Genomic DNA, 20,016 nt, shown 5'->3' with positions numbered 1-20,016 from the left:
GGCCCTCTGTGTCTATTGCCAATCCTGGCTTAGCGCAGGGTTTGGGGATTCTGGGACTGGAGGGAAGGGGGAGGTAAGAGATTGTGTGTGAGAACCCCTCCATGCAACCAGGAGCAGCCCGTGCCTCAGCAAAGAAGGGTAGAAACAGCCCCCACTGACTGTGAGTCCCTTGGAATATCTCACCACTATATCATTTAGCACAGTGCCTGGCACACAGTTGAGCTCAATAAATGTTCAATGAAGGTATATATAAAATAGATACCCAACAAGGACTATAACACAGGGAACTAGTCTCAATATTTTGTAACAACCTATAAGGGAAAAGAATCTGAAAAAGAATATATATACACACACACACACATATATATATATATACATACATATATATATATGACATAACTGAATCACTTTGCTGTACACCTAAAAGTAACACAACATTGTAAATCAACTGTACCTCAATAAATAAAGTTTAAAATAACATGTTTTTAAGAAGTTCAGTGAATGAATGAATGAACTTCCTGACTTAGGTCTCTCCTAGCGCAAATGGATCTTCCCCATTGCAACAGCTGGAAGTTTCATTTCTAAAACACAGACCTGATTGCTTGAGGCTGAGATCCTTTACAGCCTATCCCCTTGGCAACAATTGTCCTAATTTCCTTCCTCAGAGACCTGCACTCCCAGGGTGCTCATGATTCCACATGACCTGGTCCCAGCCCCCTTTTCCAGCTCTGTTCCGCCCTTCACCCTCCCCTGGTTGCTCACCATTTCCTCCAAATACCACTCAGCACATCCTGCCCTCAGAGCCTTGCTCAGGCTGTTGGCTTAACCTAGAATCTCTTTTACCACTTGTCCCTGTGACCCCAGCCTCCAGGCTGTAATAACCCACTCTTTAAGGTCCCACTCAAATACCACTTCCTCCGGGAAGCCTTCCTGTGTCTTCCTTGCTTCTTTGTGTGTCATTTCACAACAGGGGGCCTGGAGAGAGCTGATGCCCCACACTGATTTCACCTTCCCTTGCTAAGTCCCTCATTCTTTACCTACATCCTACACTAGTTTTTGGGTTTCTTGAAGACTAGTGCTGTTTTCTGTGTCTCCACAAACTCAGCCAAACGACTCTTAAAGGAAGGAGGGAGGGAAGCCAAAGAGGTTGGAAGAAGAAATGTTAGTGGGTTGGTATTTAACATGGCAGATCCCTAGCTTTTTGCCTCAGAAATTGCTGTCATCAGCACTCAACTTCCTTCTCCTGATTCAGCTTCTATCCCAAGAAGGAGAATTGCTACTGAAAGAGTGGCACTGAAGGAGCCCTGGACCACCCTCCTATCAGGGCGGTAGTGAAGATGCCCTCATTCCCTTAGGCCCACCACCCCACCCCGTTTCATCAGAGAAAAGAATTGGCCTTGACCCTCTTAGAGCATACCACAATCAGGCTGCGCCCTTCCTCCCGCCTTAATCTGCCCAGTAATAGTGCTAATTGGAGGGACTTGGGCTCCTTCTGCAGCCTTGTTTTGTCAGGCGTAAAAGTCCTCTCTAATTTTCTGGATGCGGATACTGTTCGGGCTGGCACCCTTCCTCGGGAGTTCCACTGTCATTCAGGCCTCATGAAAGGCCCCTTACAGCTCACTCATTCACTGTACCTCATTGTTCCCGACCATTCATTGACATTCATCGGGATAATTCCTCCCCGGCGGCACATGCATGGAGGCGTGTGCACATGTGTTCAGACCTCATGTCCCATTAGCAGTGAGGACACTTGAAGTAAGAGGGCAGCGCCGCCTGAATGCAGAACAACCCTCCCCCTCTAATGGCTGGGGAGTCCACCGCACTAATGTGATTTCAAGAAGGGACCAGGAGAATTGGTGGCCTCTGCAGAGCAGACAGGGAGGAAGGGTCGGGGGTGTTCCTAGTCTAAAACACTGTCAGTTACATCACTCTGGACAGATCGCTTTCCCCTCCCGTTCCTCCCAGAACCAGCTGGTTCTGGAGACCCAATCTCCACCCTCCTTCTTGGCTGTTAGCCTGGCATTCAAGGCTCTTCAGAAGATGGCTCTCAAGTGCCTTCCAGGCATTTTTGCTGCCTCCTCCCTGCACTGAATTCTACTCCAACCAGCCAGGTCTGTTCCTATGATCCGTAGCTCACGCTTGCTTATATATTCTCTCCAATCACTGCTTAGGGACTGGGCAGTTGTAACAGCAGAGCAGTTGTTCCATCTCTGCAACTCAATGAAAACAGTGTCTTTCAACATTTTTAAGGTAATAGTTAACAAGATGGTTGTTAGGACTATGGAGAAAGTCATTAGAGGCAGGAGAGCAAAAGTAAGTCCATGAAATAGGTGATATAAGAGAAAACAATCAGTGGAACGGTAGTGCTTTCATCATGGCCTAATTCTATCTCCTGCCCAGCAAACTACAGCCTCAGCCCCTTACCCACCTAGCCCCAGAATCAGGCTCATTTCTCCCTGATGTACTCTCTTGAGTAATGAAATCCCACCACCAGGCCTTCCAGGACCTAGTCTAGCCCTGCCCTTCCACGAAAGACACTCCCTGATCCCCGCCAGGGCTCACAGTTCTGAGGCCCAGGGGCTTCTTGGCAGTACCCTCAACCGGCACTTAGAAGGCCTCTGCATGTGCACATTAACTACTCAGATGAGAGGCCCGATTTCTGGAGGCAAGAGGCAGGGGCTCATACCTCTGTGACTCCCCAGAGCAACCTGTGGGAAAAGTCTGCACCCCAGCAGCTGCTCCCTGGGCTTCTGGCTGGCGGTGCAGATTGGTGTTTGCTTGCCTTGTGAGAAACAATGACGTTTGTTCTGCCAGGACAGATAGGACCTGGTGGGCCATTGCTCTTGAATGGGAGCATCTTGTAAGCAAAAGAGCAGAGGCTTTCAGGTCAGACTGATGTTGACTGTACTGTCACTGGCCATTGACTACTAGCTGTAAGGCCTTGGGGAAGCTACTCAGCTGCTTCGAACCCCCAGCTTTTCCTTTTGTGTCTGTAAATTGCAGTTGAATTTCCTGGGCTAGGAAATTCTTTATTATAATCAGTGGTCCTATGTATTGCAGGAAGTTCAGCAGCATCCCTGGCCTCTATATACTAGATGCTAATTGTACCCACTCTCTGCCTCCCTCCCCTGCAATTGTGACAATTAAAAATGTCTTAGATGTTGATGAATGTTTCCTGGGGGCGCAAAATGGATCCCAGCTGAAAACCACCGATATGTACACCCTGGGGTTGTTCTGAAGATAAGATGATGTGATAGCAAATGTAAAATAAAGTATCTGCATATAATAGGTGCTCAATAAGTGCTAGTCCCTTTTGAAATTTTAAGTAGAATTTGGCATTTCCCTTCCATCCTCTGGGGCTTCAGAAGTGGGTGGGGTGGGGATGGCTCTAGAGAAGAGCTCGGTAGAGGATGTCTGGAGCCCAAGGACCTCTCCAGTGGCTTCACTGGTCTCAGAGGAGAACTTTCATGGATGCTCAGGTGTGTCTTGGAAGTATCTGATGAGAAAGAGGTGGTGGGAGAATTCCCTGGCGGTGCAGTGGTTAGGACTCCACGCTTCCACTGCAGGGGTCCTGGGTTCAATCATCGGTCGGGGAACTAAGGATTTTTTGGCGGTGCAGCCAAAAAAATAAAAAATTTTAAAAAATAAGGAAAGGGGTGGTGGACCTGGAGGCCCAGAGGGGGATGCGGGTTCAGCAGTTTCCTTGAGAAGACTTTTCCAAGCAGGCAGCCCATTTCTGCTTCAATTTCTCCTCCCCACCTGGTTGTTCGGGGGAGACATATGGCCCATTCCAGACAAGGGACCATGGCTCACATAGAGAAGCGGTTCACACCAGGAGGGAGTGGAGAAGTACTGCTGAGATGCTAGCTTGGCTGGGGCACAGGAGGGAAGGACCCGAAGCATCCTCTGGCTGTACCGCAGGCCCCCGAGGACAGACTGCTGGCCCGCCTTGCCCCCAGCACATCTGGCCCGTGTAGCTGCCAAGTTCTGCCTGCCCAGCTCCAGGCCTTTCCACTGGGGTGGGAAGACAGAGGAAGGAGAGAGCTCTCCAGAGGCTGCACTTCCTTCTGGACTGGAATCCATGGAAATCTTCCAAGTGTACAGTTGGGCTTTCATGAGAGGTAAAACTGACCCGATATAGGGAATCTCAGAGTTGCTCAAGCTATAGCTACCCACTAACTCCCGCATGGGCTTTTTGGTTTGGTTTTGTTTTTTAACAGTGGAATAGTAATGACAATGGACAAGAGGCTTGAACTCGCTCCTCTGGGCCATCGACTAGTGTGGTCTTACGTGGTCTTGAGTGAGTCATTCTCTCCGGGGCTCCCCTCCGTCATCTGCTCTTGGCCAGCGTGGTTAACTGCTCTCACCAATACAGACACTGTGAGAGGCTCTGGTGAGATCAGGGACCAAACATGCTTCGAGTGGAAAGAAAGGACTGTTGGTGTACACCCACTGCCAAGTTCAGCCTCATGCTGAGGGAGCACAGGCCACAGCACAGCCATTTAAAGGGAGTCACTGGATGAAAGGACCGAGCTGAAAGGGTGAGCACAGACCAAAGCGGGCCGTCTCTGGGAGGCCGGAGGAGACTGCCCTCTGAAGATTAACGAGGTCACCGTGTCAGGAGCTGGGAGCCCGCAGCCCTCAGCTGGAGAGAGGGGTCCAGCAGAGCAGATGAGGGGGGCCAGCAGAGCAATGGATGAGGGGGAAAGAGTTTATTGTGTTTTGGTTTGGTTTTAATCATGAGAAGGGGTAAAAGATATGGACGTTTCATGTTTTTTTAAATGGGAAGTTGAGATTCAGAAGCCCCAGAGGTGTGTTCTTCATGTGGATGTGTCCCATGCATATGGAGCTGTGGTCCTGACCGGGTGGGTACCTGGCCCATCTGGGGTTCCTCCCTCTGCACCCCCTGCTTTGTCCTCCCTGAGTGCCTGCATCATCTCTGCTTGGCATGTGGCAATAACCTTTAAGAGGGCCTGCACCTCTCTTCCCACTAACCCTTCTTCTGCACAAAGGTCTTCTAAACACAGATTTCAACACTCACATCACTTGTCTTCCTGATAACCTTTTCCTGCTCCCAGGGCCTATCTCATCAAGACCCACAGCAGCATCTGATAGTGTCAGTAAACCTCTCCTTTAAGAGGGGAAATCAAAAGGCTTGTGTTTGAAACCTATCTTACCATTGACTTCCTCATGGACAGAACTCAAGTCAAGGCTCTTAACTCTCTGAGCCCCTTTCTTATCTCTAAAAAGGGCATAAAGATCTTACACGTGACCTCATAGCTGTGCAGTGAGGGTCAATGACACGGTGGATGTGAAATGGCTTTACAAACTGCAAAGTGCGGTACCAACATTTCATCCTATTCAGGTCTCCGGGACCTTTCTCAAGGTCGATTCAAGGTGGTTTTCTTATGGTTCTTGTGTAGTTTCTCTCCATAGGGATTCTCCCTCCTTTAATTGGCCCAGCAAATCCTGCCCTCGAAAGCTCACTGATTTTCCCAACCTGATGTTCTCCTTCCTTTACTAACTGCACCCTTAGTATCGAGTCCCTGACCTGCCTCAGTTCTTCTGCACACAGATAAGAGTTAGCAAGTCCCCAACAAGGTGCTTGGGGTTTACCCACTATCTCAGCCCCCAGAACTGTGAGAAATGAATGTTTGTTGTTTTAGCCACCCAAACTATGGTATTTAGTTATAGCAGCCCAAGCTGACTGAGACACTCAGTGAGAACGAGAGGAAGGCCAGAAGCTAAATCTATGAACTCGCCCACCTACTCTTTCTCTCCCTCCTTGTACTCTCCTTTCCTTCCTGGCTCTCGAGTGTTCCTGAGCTTGCCTGATTCTTCACTCAGCCTCCCTATCTGGCAGAGTGATGTCACCTTTAGGACAAGGTTGGCAGGGTGGCCTCAGTAGTGCCCGGAGGTGGAATGGGAGGGAGAAGGGGGAGGAAGGATTTGGTCCTGGCGGCCTTCCTCTCCCTCAGGCTACCTGTGGCTCAGCCGCCACCAGGCAGGGTAGGGTCTCCTCCACTCAGCTGCTCCTGGTGAGGTCCTCTGGGCGAGGGGGGCTGGACTATCTTGCTCAGCTCCCCTCTCCCAGCCTCCAGGGCTTGGTCCTCCACCTCCACCTCAGCTCTTTTCCTCCTTCCCACAGACAAGAGGGAGTGAAGCTGTCTGTGATGACAGAGCACTGAGCAGGGCTTCCTTCCCGCTGTCTCCCTCCCTCCCTCCCCCACACAGCTGGGGAATTCTTGAGCCTCTGCCTTGCTGAACAATCGGGACCTGGATGCCGTTGGGAGCCTCCTCTGAACAGGCTGATGGGCCAGCCTCCCACAGCTCAGGAAGGAGGTCACCGCTGCCCAGGAAAGGCTGGGGGGTGGGTGGGGGGACAGCTGCCCTCTCCTTTCATCTCCTCTGGCCGGAGGAGGACGCCCAAGCTGAAGAGCAGAGTCCAGGGACGTCAAGCAGGGGGACGGCGCTTCCTCTTAAGCTCCCATCTGCTGTTTCCTTAGGTACTGGACGGAGCACGCTATACACAAGACCGGATGCAAGCTGCACCCCAAGGTGCCCTGAGAAGGAGCGCTACTATTATCCCCACCTGACAGATGCAGAAAATGAGGCCTCAGGTTTTATACCTGCCAAGTGGCAGTGCTTGGCTTTGAACGTGGCTGCAGTCAACAGCGCACTACTTCTTTATCTCCAGCGGTGTCAGGGCCAGGCACACAGCGCTCTGCCCAAGGCCGACCTCACCACCAGCCAGGGACACCGGCTCCCACCCAGGCTTGCCAGCTCCTCCAGATCTCACCCTAACTCTGTTCCCCCCTTCACCAACCCTTGTGCTCTGGGTTAGGTCTGTAACCCCCTTTATCTCCTTTCAGCCCTAGTCTTGGGCCCCTGCGGCAGCCTCTCTAAGCTTCAGTTCCTTATCTGTAAATTGGGACTGACAGTAGTACCTACTTCATAGGGCTTCTGTACGTATTGAATGAAGTTTTATTAGTAAAGGAATGAGGATATAATTAAGAGGTCAGTAAATGGCAGCTAGTTTTTGTTTTTGTTTTTTTTAACATACGGGGCTTGGTAACTCAAGAGACTACTGGGGTCTAACCCTAGGCTCAATCTCTTGATATATTTTCCTCAACTTTGCAGGTCCCTGGGCTCTATTTCTTTTCTTCCATTATCTAAAGAAATGGGGAGACTTCCATTTTGGGTCTTTAGAGATTAGATTAAAAGAAAAAAAAAAAAAGATGAGTAAACACCTATCAATTGTTAGTCAGAATTGCTCTTAAAGTGCTTAGAAATCACCAATAGACAGTAAACTCCCGAGGACACTCTGATATCCCTGGGGGCTAGCACAGAGCCTGCCAGGCAGGAAGAATTCAGCATATTCAAGGAGAGAAGATAGTCACAAACACGGTATGTCCAGCCTCTTGTCAGAGTAGTACAGAGGGTTAGAGGCTGGGGTGTAGCTAGAGCCACCTTCTCGTGCCCCACCCCCAGCCCCAGGTGTGGATGAGATCAGACGCCTCTGTCTTCCCTGGAGGCATTTCTGTGAGTCTCTGGCCCTCGTGTCCACGCCGGCCTCCTCTTATCTCTTGCGTCTACTGTTCAGCCCACGCTTTCTGCCACTACCTCCTTGAGGAAGACTGAACAGGACCTCCTGTGGGCATCCTTTTCACCTGAGTCCAGGGAGGAAAGAGGGGAGGACAGAGTGGGGGAATCCAGGGTACCACCTCCACTCAGTGGCTGGGGGCAGGGAGAGCGAATGGCCCAGAGGCGAGTCCCATGCTTCCTTTGTTCTGGGCAGCTCACTTAGGTCTCTTCAAGCTCCCTGAGTCCTAGCATCTGACGCCCCACAGCTGAGCTGGCATCCCCTCTCCCAGGTGTTCCTAAAAGCCACGTGCCTTCTCCCCAACAGATCCCAACATGCTAGAATAGAGAAATTGCTGGACTCTGAAGACAGGATCTAATGTCAGATCAGGTAGAGGAAATCACCTCAATTCTGTTTTCTCCACTAAAGACACACACACACACACACACACACACATATCCACAGAGGAAGAGGAGACAAAAGGCAATATTGAGCTCTCCTGGAAGGAGCATTAAACACCAGCTTGCTTGTTTCACTTGGGAGGATTCCGGTACATGATCCTGGAGGGGAATGTGTGTCCCATACAGGAGCAGCTTCTCCTGGGTCCCCCAGGTTGCCTGCTCCCGTCTTGTTTAAACGCCATTTAGGCAGAATAGATGTCCCTCTGATTTTCCAATGCAGAATTCGATCCCTCAGTCTTTTGCTTTCTCCTATAGGAGTATCAGCCAGACCTGGGCCATCTCGCAGCTGTACATCTCCCATGAACACAATGCAGAGAGAAAAGTTTCATTTTATTTTTCTTTCTCCCCCTTTCCTGACCTTATGTGCTACATAATCCAGAAAATGATCCAGATGGGAAAGACATCGGCTTTGAAGCAAGAGGCAGGAGGAAGGAAGAAAGGGGCGCAGGATAAACCCCTTCTATCCAGCCGTTCGCCCTGGGGAGAAATCCTCCCCGCCTAAACTCTGTCCCACACGCGTGCTCAAGATGGTGTTGCGGGGTCTGCCTGAGGCAGAGGGAAACTCCGCTGATTGATAGGATCCCTGAGCCCTCACCTCTCCCCTCCTCCTCCCCTGCACACGCATTTGGCATAAGCCAATGTGAGCAAGAGATCCACTTTCAGTGCTGAGTCTTGACATCAGGGCGTTCAGTGATGTCTTGCTCATCTGTTCTACATAATTTCATTAAGTCAATTTTAATTTAGTCAAATTGACAATGGGGATGGAGACCCAGAGTGACAGAGGTGTCAGGGCTTCCCTCCCATATGTTTTTAGCTACAACGAGCCCCCTCTGCCAGAGTAAGCAGATAAGGGAAGCTGTCACAGGTGGCATTGCCTGACCCCTTGGACATGTGCCTGGACCGAGGGCTCATGACCCTCCTGCATAGACAACTCAGCCTCCTGCTGGGTTTCCTTCCATTAGAGCTGATGGAAAGGGGATGAGACTGACATAAATTGAGCTCCTACTATGTTTCATGTGCTTTCACTTATATTGGCGCTTGTACTTTCCATAAAAATTCTGTGTGGGACACAATACATTTTACAGATGAGACTGAGACAGACAACTGTCTGTCTCATTTTACAGACAGACAACTGAGGCTCAGAGAGGCTAAGTGACTTGCCCAATGCCACACAGCTATTAGGTAGCAGAGCTGGGATCCGAACACTGGTCTGTCTGATTCCCAAATACACATTCTTTCTGCTGTCCCCTCGCAAACTTGCCCCCAGGATTGGCAAGCGTGAAAAAACCCATGCCTCACCTTTAGGACTCACCTGCTCTCTCTACTAGGACTGTAGGTTGCATTCAGGTGAAGATGAATTGCTCTGGGAGCCTAAGGGCGCATGGCATGGGCTGGAGTGTTTCCCGGAGGAAGAACCTGTCTCCAGGTATCACCTCACTGGAGACTTCACAGGACACTGCCACGGCTTTGCCCCTCCCTTGGCTAGCTGGGTTTTCAGCAGGCAAAAGGGAAGCTCTTGGGCAGGTACCTGGTTGAGGAAACTTCCAGAGGAAGATGGGGAATGGTGTTCTGAGAGGTTCAGAGCTGTGGGCAGGGGATTCCTGGTACCCTGTTCTTCTGAGACTGAAGGAGGTCCCTGCTTGGTGAGAGCTGCCTCTCCTGACGCTGGGATGCACAGCTGCCTCCCGTCTGGGAATCTCTCCCGCTGTGGCATCAACGCACTGGGTGGTCAGTGTGGCTGGGGGCACCTGCAATCCTCCCGTTCTGTTTGAGTTTGCTTTAGACTGAGTACACATGAGACAGAGGCAGAGACCTTGTGTTTCATTTTTGAAAGGTGCCAACTGGTAGCAACGGCCACTGGCCTCGTAAACCTTCACTGTCATGTTAGCCGGGAGCTCCTCAGCACACTTAGAACAAAGGAACCGGCAGAGGAACAGAAGGAAATAGAACATCCGAAGCACTCAGAGAAACAAGAAGGAAGACAAGAGAGGAAAACGGAGGCCGTGGGTATCAGCTGTCACTGGAGTGCAGGGAGAAAGCCACAAAGATGGCTGAGAGCATCCCACTACCAACAAGCTCTCATATGTCCCCTGGGGCAAACCTGCCTGTCACCCCAGGTTTGAGGATCTGATGAACCCTACTGGTCCCCAGCCCTTGTCCACAGTTAGCAGTGGGTGAGTGCAAGGAGTCTGCAGTAGGGCACCAATCCTGGTTCTGCACTAGCCAGCTGTGGGACCCTGAGCGAGTAAGTCCCTCCCCAGGCCAGGCCTCTGTCTCCATCCATTAAAACGGAAAAAGGCCCCCACCCCCTCCCTCCATGACTCCTTCCAGGTCCAAAGCTAGGAGGTGTTCCCTATGTCTCCTGTTATAAATAGGGCCTAGACCCAACACATCCACCTTTGATCTTGGACTAGGAACTTCCCTCTCCTTGAAGCCTTGGCTACCCCACATTTCCAGGCTGCATGGGGTCTCTGGGAATGTGTGCTATCAGCTAGGAGATGGGAGGAGGCTAGAAAGGGGTTCTAATAAATAATGTTATTTCTGGAAAGAAGCCTCTCCACCTGAAATCCATCCTACACTCCACTGACAGATGAACTTCCTAAAACAAAGGTCTGTTCCACACCACTCCTCTGCCTATGACTTCCGTGGCTCCCCACTGCCCACCAAGTCACGTGCAAACTCACGAAAGGCCCTCCTCGATTTGACTCCACTTGCCTTTGTTTCCCTGCCACTTCCGTCCCTTCCCTGTGCCACCTACTCCTCCCATCTCTTCAAATCACACCCAACCCACAGGGTCCTTCTCAAATTCTGTATCTTCCAAGAAGATGTTTCAGACCAACTGGGCTTTGTACTGTGATTTTTTAAAAATGTGTCTGTCTCTTGTCCCAATACCAGGTCAGTGATGCCCCCAGGATTTCAGCAGAGTATTTGATGTGAACCTACCATTCTATGACTTTAAATGAATTGAACTAAAGGAGAATGAACTGGGTTCCTGGGGTCCAAAACAGCAGCTCTTAGAGGTAAGCAGAAAAAAGACTTGAGGAAGAAGATTTTGAGGGGTATAAAATGGTGTTTAGGGGGATTCCCTGGTGGTCCAGTGTTTAGGACTCTGCGCTTTCACTGTCGAGGGCCCGGGTTCGATCCCTGGTCGGGGAACTAAGATCCCTGCGAGCTGCCTGGTGAGGCCCGCCAAAAATGGTATTTAAGGGTCCTTTCCACCCTGAGATTTTGTGTTCTATGCAGAGCAGGGGTGCATCGCTTCAAGGCAGGCTCTTTAGTTTCCCGATATATCTTGGACCCCTGGCCTTGGCGGTCCTGATATAGCTCTAGCATAGAAATGAGTCCATCATGCAGAGAAGTTTCTAAGTCAACACTTGGCTGAGGCACTGCTAGGAGGCCAGGGGAAGCTGAAAGCCTGGTGCTCCTGGTTATCCTGGTAGATGAGATGTCATCTCGGGAAAAGCCAAGCATCCTGCCCCTACCCGCCCACAGCCGGTGCAGAGCCTTTGAGCCGGGCAGCTGCAGGCCCTCCGAGGGGAGGGCTTCAGGCAGCTGGGACTCCTTCCTGGGCCCCTTGGGTGGAGCCCTCCCTTCCCAGTGCAGGTGGAGGCTAGGGGCTCTGCCCGGAGGCTCTTGTTTTCCCCACCTGCCTGCAGTGCGGTCTGTCTGCTGGCGCCGCGGAGGCGTAGGGGCTGGGGGAATTTGATCAGCCAGAAGGCCGAGGCTGTCTCCCCACGATGTGAGCACAGCCTAATCCCTCCCTCCCTCCTCTGGGTGTACTGCTGAGATGCCCTGCCAGGCGGAGGAGCAGAAAGGAGCTGAGGCTGAAGTATCTGAAGGTCGCCAATAAATCAGGGAGACGCCCCGAGTCCTTAAGAAGTGTCCTTCTGAAACTCTGCTGCCCCTGACCTCGCCGCTGAGGTGGTGAGGCGGACACAACCCAGGCATATCCTCCAGACTCTCGCGACAGAGCTGCCTGTCAGCGACTGGCAAAAGGTCAAGGGCAGCCTCAGGGCTCCTTCGCCCAGACTTGTGCCCTTGACATTCTCAGTGTGGTTCCCCAGTGTCCCTGCCTCCCTAGCTGCGTGGAAGCTTCTGTTCTCAGGGTTTGCCCATTATCTTCCTCGAGAAAAGGGTGGGAGGGAAGGAAGCTGGGTTGGGGGGCCCACCAGGTTTCAGGCAAGCTTGGGTTGGCACTGAGTTCCCCTTCCAACCTCTCCCTGGGAGACCAAACAAACGTTATCAGGGACTCAGAGAAGCTCCTGTCAAGGTCACTCTGCTCTGCCTGATGCTGTCTGTGCTGTCGGCCATGAGAAGCGCCTCTGCTGTCCAGCCCCTGCCGGCCCCAGGGCACGGCCCGGGCTCTGGACAAGCTCTCCAAGACAGCCCCATCTCCGGGCTGGAGATCACTCCTGCCTTCAGCTCCAGGACAGAAGGCCTCCAAGTTTCTGCTTCCCTCTCTGGTCTGTCCTTCTGTGATATTAACCCTTTCCCTCCCTGAAGTTTCCTCACCCAGAGAGTAGACCAAGCCATGAACGCTCCCTTGTGATTCCTCCTCATGTGCCTGGGATCCCAGACCCCATGGCCACTGGGCAGCACAGGGAGATCTGAAATGGCTGTGTAGGAAGGGCCACCGTAGGCCTCACCACCACCAATCTCAGCCATGTGGGGGGCTGAGCCCTGACTGTGTCCAGGGCCTGGTGCTACACCCTGGAGGCATGACACACTTTCTCTTTCAGGAAGTTTATCATCGGGAATTCCCTGGTCCAGTGGTTAGGACTCCACACTCTCATTGCTGAGGGTCCGGGTTCAATCCCTGGTCGGGGAACTAAAGATCCCATAAGCCATGCAGCACGGCCAAAAAAAAAAAAAACAAAAAAAACCAGAGAAGTTTATCCTCTAGGCAGGGAGGAAGGATAGAAGCTAAATTTTAATACATGGGAACAGATGCTCAAGGGGTGTGACAGTACCTACTGGAGAATTAAAGGACCAGACCAGGCAGGGGCAGCCCCAGTAGCGAGTGTACCCCTCTCACCCTGAAATGCCTGGGTCTCCTCCTGGTCTCCTCCTCGCCACTGGGCCAGCACCCACTCACCTATGGCCCACTGCCCCAGCACCCAGGGTGACTGGGGTCACGGGAACAGGTGTTGGCAAGCCCCAGTTTTGTTTCCCTGCCTCCTTCGATTTCTCTTACCTCCTTCCCTCTCCCCTTTCCTTGCGTGCCTATGCTCAATTCTCTCTCTCTTCAGCAGGAATATAATGTTCGGCTGCTTTCCACCCACTCTCTGAATGCTGCCAGCGAATAATGACTAAGGTGGTGGGTGGAAGTACAGCAAGTTGAGACCAATTTAGCAGTCCAGGGTGCCAGGAGGAGGGTGATTTAGCAGCAAATAGCTTTGCAAACAGCAAGGAGAGTGAAGATGTCCCCAAAGCCAACAGACCAGCGAGCCAAGTGCGCTGCCCTGCCCAGGTGCCCGGGGCCGGGATTGCCTCAGCCACCTGGCAGTCTGTGCATAAAGGTTAGGTCAGGCATGGAGCAGGGTTTGTCCTGAGACACTGACTGATTTTCAGAGCCATGCCCATCCCCAATCTCAGCTCTACTCTTGACACCTTTGAGAGACCCGTGTCCTTGTACACCCCTGGGGCTGGGAGTTTCACCTAGATGGGCCCCTCTTCTTCTAGTGGATGCTGGGGCCTGGGAGGATATGCAGCCCTGAAGCCCGAAAGACTGCCCTGGGCATGGCAGAAATGGAGGTTCTGTGGTCTTGGGGAGGGGGCTGTCCAAGCACACTGCCGATCATGCCCCAGAGAGAGGCCAACCCCGTGGACACAGGTGCGGAGCTTGCAGGGCCTGCCAGCCAGGAGCCTGAGGACTGGTGTTATGGGATGTGACTGCGAGTGTGGGTATCAGAGGAGAGCTTATCTGAGATGCAGAGATGATGAGAATGCAATGGGTGTGTGTGTGGGGGGGGGTGTCTGCCCGCAACCATCTTGAAGGCAGTTATCTTCTCCCACAGTGATTAGCTGACATGGAAGCAAATCTGTGGGTGATCTGGGGAGGGCAGCTCTTTACTGCCTTCGTTCCAGACACTGAAAGAAGCCTACATCATATCTGTTCAGACAACAATTTGGCCTGTCACTTAGTAAGAAAAATCACCTCTCTGTTGGATTGATAGGACAATTAGTTTTAGTTGCTAGTGCGCTCTGTCTCACACACACACACACACACACACTCTGTCCTCTGTCTCTTCTACCCTCCCTTCGATCCTCACTGCACCCTCTTGCCACCTTCCCTCCATCCAATTCTGTCCTCATCTGGGCGGCAGCCTCCATGTGTGATCACCTCCCAAGTCTGGTTTCCACACTGCTTACATTACCAGCAAAGAGACTGCTAATCCCTTTTTAGTTTGGGACTTATTTGCATATGGATAAGATGGAAACACTGAATTAGATTATGGAATAAAGTTTGCTATTCTAATGAAATGTCGTTAATTCAGATTCTGTGAAGACAAAATTTGCATAATTTCACTGTGGCGTGGACTAAACCTTATGAGTTGGCTAGCTATAAAGAGAAAGAACCGACATAGGATACATTTCATTCCTTAAAGTAAGTCTCAAGTAGAGATCCCATTATGCCAGATACTTTCCTAGTTTATCATTTATTGAGCTTAACCTATATGCCTAACAAGTGCTTAGGGATAAGAAGGCCGGGGGGGGGGGGGGGGGGGGGGGGGAGGCACAGAAAAAGGGAAGAAAACTCTAAGACTCTCATCAAGCTTGAATTATAACAATTATGGAAGAAATCGAGTTCTTGTAATTTTAAAAATCTCTTTTCTTCTGCACTTTAAACACTTGTCAACAATTCATTGAACCTAAATCCATTTAATGAGGCCTAATGGTTGGGTGGTTACAGCCCCGACGGGGAGTCAGGATGGCCTGATTCAAATTCCAGCATTCCACTTAAAGTCTTGGGTGAAACCCCTTTACCTCTGACAGGCTCACTCAATTTTCTCATCTGTCAAATTGCTGAAGAAATCTGAGTTGTAAATAATAATATTGATAATAATAATGTTTCTTTTAAAATTAAAAAGCGCGACTAAAATCACTACAATAGGAAGCCTAGGGATGGTTAGGCCGTCTGGTGGGAGTCTGTGTCCGGCAGGAAGCAAGAAAGTGAGAGAAGCAGGATGGAGATCGCATATACAGAGGCAGCTTTGCCAATCAGCAGCTAGAAGCCCAACTCACCCCTGCCTAACTTTGGCTGACACATCCCTGCCCACTTTTCTGGACCCTGGGAGGGGGCCATCCATGGCCAAGCTGCACACTTGTTCGGCTGGAGGCAGTTATAAGAGGTGAGTGACCACCCACCCTGCATTCCCCAGCTCTGTCTGGTCCCGGTGGCTGGCCAAGCCGGGCAGAAGGAGGTAACGGGCTCCTTCTGGGGCTCCCCTTGGAGAGAGAGAGATCCATCTGCTTGGTTCTCAGTTTGCATCTGGGAGCCGTGACCTTGCTCCTGCTATGCTTCCTCTCTAAAGGGAAGGTATAAATCCCTTCCTTAGGTTCAACTTCAAGGTTCCGTTCTGGCCACCTCCACCCTGGAGAGTTCTAGCTTACCTCCCCTCCTGGGAAGCAGCTGCTGTGTTCAAAGTTACCATGATCCAGTTTTCAATGTACTTGTCACTGATTCATGGGGGCTGGTTCCTCTTCAATCCTCATCACAAGTTTTAGTCTCAAACTATTATTTAGCCATTTTGTTTATCCCCCATCTCCCTGGCACCTTGCATGGCTAAGACCTTTAGTGTAAAGAGTGAAATGCGGAGCTTTTCAAACTTGAGCGATGATCTTTGAAAGGAAAACGAAAATTGTCACGGACCCCTGAGAAGGCATGTGAAATCCTGATATGAGAAATAATGGGGTGGTGCAAAGGGCACGGGAAGGGAGTCACCGGACTCTGAACCGTGTGACCTTGGGCAAATCACAAGCCAGATGACCTCCCCAAACATGGTAGCAACTCACACTCCCAACAGCACCGTGAGAATGTCCATCTCAGAACAGTGGTTTTCAAACTGCAGCAGCACAAAGATCTATTCAAAAGCAAACTCAAAGACTTCACCATGTAAATCTCCTAAAGATTCCTCAGGCAGTTGGATACTTTTTTGTTGGCCAAATCCCAGAAACGCCTCACCATTGCCCTGGAACCACTGCCCCCTGGGATTCCAAGTGCAGGATTTTAAAACCCCAAATCTACATCACATCTAGCACTTCCCACTTGTATAATTGTACTTCTCGGTCGATGGACCTGGAGATAGAGTGCGTAGGTTGGCAGGGTGGGTGGAGGCTGGGTTTTCTTTAGGCTCCCGAACTATTGGAGGCAGGAACCAGGATGGAGAAGCCCCGTCTAGGCAGAGACCCTGAAAGCGTTGGCCCAATAATAGCAGCAGGAAGTCAGAGGTCACGCCAGCAAAGTGTCCCCAGGCAGAAATCTGCTGCTAGGAAAAGTGCTCTCACCAAGAGTCTCTGACAGCTCTTTTCTCTCCCATTACTTTATTAAACATGCATTTCCTAAGGGATTCCTCCTAGCACCCAAACGCCACTCTGAGCTGGGAATTCACGACAAGATCTCTGCCTCTAGGAACTTTGGAGGCTCTTCAGGGGCCCGTGGGTAAATGCCAGGAGAGCAAGGAATGACGGTAGGAACTCAGAGGAAGGCATGTGAGCCAGACTTAAGGAGAGAAGAGGGAACAGGTTCTTGGAGGAGTCGATCCTTACGGTTAAAACCTGAAGTGCAAGCAGCGGCTGGCTGGGTGGAGGTAGAGGAACAGGGAAAGAATATTTTGCACAGAAGAAACATGTTCAAAAGTAACAGAAGAAAGTGGAAAGAGTCACGGGCAAGGCTGAGCTGAGTGCAAACCCTTGCTCCCCCATTTCCTATCCTGGCGACGTTATTTAAGTCTCTTCCTCTAATAATCATACATACCCTGTGGGGCTGTGCTGAGCGTTGAAGGAGATAATGAAAAAAAAGTACTGGACACACAGGGTACTTAGTGAGGGGTATTAAGTGTTGCTAAACAGTCCCCATTACACTAGTCTGTAAGCTGCATAAACACGGGTTTGCCATCATCACCTCCTTGGTCTTTGTAGACTCACTTTCTGCCCCAGAGCCTTGCATTTTGTAGGCACCCCATGAATATTTATTAAATGAATGTGGAAAAAGTGCAAAGGCATATACATACATTTTGGGGAGCAGAAAGCCATTTTCCCATAGCTGGAGCCCATCCACCTCTGTCCCCGTACAGGCAGACACGGGGTTTCTCGAAACGGCACGGTACATCTTTTCCCCCACACACTCCCAGTGCCTTGGCTCTCCTCAGCCTCCAGTGCGCAGCGGCACCCCTTTGACGGCAGCCAGCCCGACACACATCTACCTGGGCACAGGGGCAGACCAGACGGGGGGCTCCTGCTACAGACAGACAGACGCACAAGCTCAACTATTCAAACAGGTTCTACCTTGTGAATCGCAGAGGCTGCCATAAGTGTTAATAAAAAAACCCCACCATCTCAAATGTCCCATCCTCCTTCTGGCTCACACGCTGATACCTGCAAAGAGACACCCTGCTTTCTCCACCTGAGTTTCTTCTCATTGCCGGCAGAGCGAGTGTCCCACGTTCACATCTACCCAGCTGAGCCCTCTGTGCCTGGGGAGTCCACTTGCTACGCCTGACTTTGCTCCCATTAGCTGTGGACCTCGGGAAAGCCCTGCTGTTCTGGGCCCTCACTTTCTTCACTGGCAGAACACAGAGAGTCAGCTGTGCTTCATGCTCACCTGGTAGTTATGTCATGAGAGTAAAGGAGATACCAAATGAGATAACATCTATGCTGCTGTGCAGAAAACACCTCAAGAAGAAAGGCGCTGGAGAAATACAAGGTGTAAACCCCACACCTGATTAGTGTGTACACTTCTGTCCACAGACTTCACCCACAGACGGTGCTCTCTTCCACCCTTGAACGCAAACAGCCTTCCTCCCCATAAATGCTGTCTCAGATACCAATCTTCATGTGCGCACATATATACATATACTTCCAACACCTGTATGTTCCTCAGCGTGTCCAGGGAAAATTGTTTTTGAACTTAGAGGAAGCTCAGGTTACGAACGCTCTCTTGCCCCTATCTACAGGCTCTTTTGCAGGGTCTCTGGTGCAGGAAGAAGCTCATCTCTCTGTGGCTGGGCATCTCAGCCCCCATGATTAGGCTGCACTTCCTCCCAAGGGCTCTGCAGAGCTTGGTACCTCCTCAAACTTGCCAGCACCCAAGACCAGAGCAGAGGGGCTGGTGGCAGCGAGAGGATGTGGGAATGGAAGGACCCAGAAACTTCAGACGCTCAGCGCCCTAAGTACTCCTTGTTCCTGGGAAATCGAGGACCCTGAAGCTAAAGAGTCTGCAGCACTTTCCTAGGCATGACACACCCATGGGCAAGCAAAATGCTCATGTCTTTCAGTTTAGTCCTTTCCACCTGCAGGAGGAATGGGAAAGCTCTTGGTGTTTTGGTCCTGTTGCTGCTGAGTTGTGTGCTCTAAAGGCTGGAGATAAGCACGTGGAAGGGTGTGTGTGTGTGTGTGTGTGTGTGTGTGTGTGTGTGTGTAGGGGTGGGGAGAGGGTGAGGGGCTGGCTGCCTGCGGTGGGTGAGAGAAAGAAATGAATGTGGTGTGTGTGTAGGTGTGAGATTGTGTGTGTGTGTGTTGCTTTGGCTGAATTGCTCCAGGGGGCCAGGTTCATCACCCCCGCTCTATCCACCTCATCCCCTGTAACCTATTCCTTCAGTGAAACAATCCAAACCTCTAACTGCATCCGTGTTCCCACCATCAGTGCAGACACAGCCCACCTCCAAAGTTCCAGACAGCGAAGTTCAGTGGCCAGGCCCCAGCTGTCAGACCCTCACGCACACCTCCAGCTTCCTCATCTCTGGACATCGGTGTCACCCAACACCTATGACCCCCCAGATCAGATTCTGGGCTTGGAGTAGATAAACCCCGTCTGCAGGAGACGGAGACAAAGACGGAAAGACGGACGCACCCTCCTTTCTTCCGGGCTGGTACCAGACCCGCCGCACGCGCCCAGACAGAGGGGAGACCCTGACAGTTACATGCGGAGACAAAGACACCTGGACAGACGCCGGCACAGACAGACAAAGACCGACGGACGCGCTGGCACGCCGCGGGGAGCGCAGTTTCCCCGGAGCTGGGGCGCCCTGTCGGGGCCGTAGACCCTCCTCTGGAGGGAGCGAGACCCTTGTCCACCGCACCTTACCTGCCCCTGCGCCTGGGGCTGACTTCAGGGTTTTTTTTTTTTCAGTGCGTTTTGCGATGCGCTCCCGTCTTTCTTCTCCCAGAGCTGCCGGGCCGGGCGGGTACCGCGGCTGCTCGCGGCTCCGGCTCGCTGGACTAGGCGGGCAGAGAAACTTTCGGCCTCGCCGCCCTCCCGGCGCCCGCCCGCTCCCGGCGCGCCGGCCTCCGCGCGGGTCCCGGAGCCGCGGGCTGGCGGGAGGGCAGGGCGGGCCGGGCGGGCCGGGGCGGGGTCGGCGCCGCTCATTGGCCAGAGCGGGCCGGGGCTGGGCTGGGCGGGGCCCGCGCCGGCACCGCTCATTGGCCAGGCGCTGCCGGCGGCTCGTCCTTGCGGCTCGGCGGCCTTTGTTCCCAGCTGACAGCTGGGGCTGCTCTCGACCTCCGGCTCGCCTGCATCCGCCTCCCGCGCGGGGTCCCGGCTCCCCCAACTCTCCGATCTCAGCTTCAGCACATCCCTGTGGGCAGACCCGTCTGCTCAGTCTTTTTCCTCCCCCTCTTTCTCTTTCCCCATTCCTTCTTTTTGTCCTTTTCTTCTTATTTCCCCCCTTCTTTTTCACCCCCTTCTTTTTATCACCCCTTCTTCTTACAAGTTTCATTTTCCTAGCACCATCTCCCCACTCCAACCCCCAAACC

The 20,016-nt window shown here is 51.9% G+C and overlaps 1 protein-coding gene across 1 annotated transcript in view; it reads right to left on the bottom strand.

The window, feature by feature from the left end:
- Positions 1–19,515, bottom strand: part of LZTS1 (leucine zipper tumor suppressor 1) — a 47,586-nt gene extending 28,071 nt beyond the window's left edge. The window contains exon 1 of the mRNA XM_059926266.1: positions 19,349–19,515. The gene's annotated coding sequence lies outside the window, so the exon portion shown is untranslated. The remainder of the gene's footprint in view (positions 1–19,348) is intronic.
- Between the last annotated feature and the right edge of the window lie 501 nt (positions 19,516–20,016).

Source organism: Balaenoptera ricei, chromosome 6 (assembly GCF_028023285.1).
Source record: "Balaenoptera ricei isolate mBalRic1 chromosome 6, mBalRic1.hap2, whole genome shotgun sequence".
In the NCBI taxonomy this organism is placed as follows: Eukaryota; Metazoa; Chordata; class Mammalia; order Artiodactyla; family Balaenopteridae; genus Balaenoptera; species Balaenoptera ricei.
Note: the sequence above shows the minus strand (reverse complement) of the source record. Positions and strands in the feature narration are given on the sequence as shown.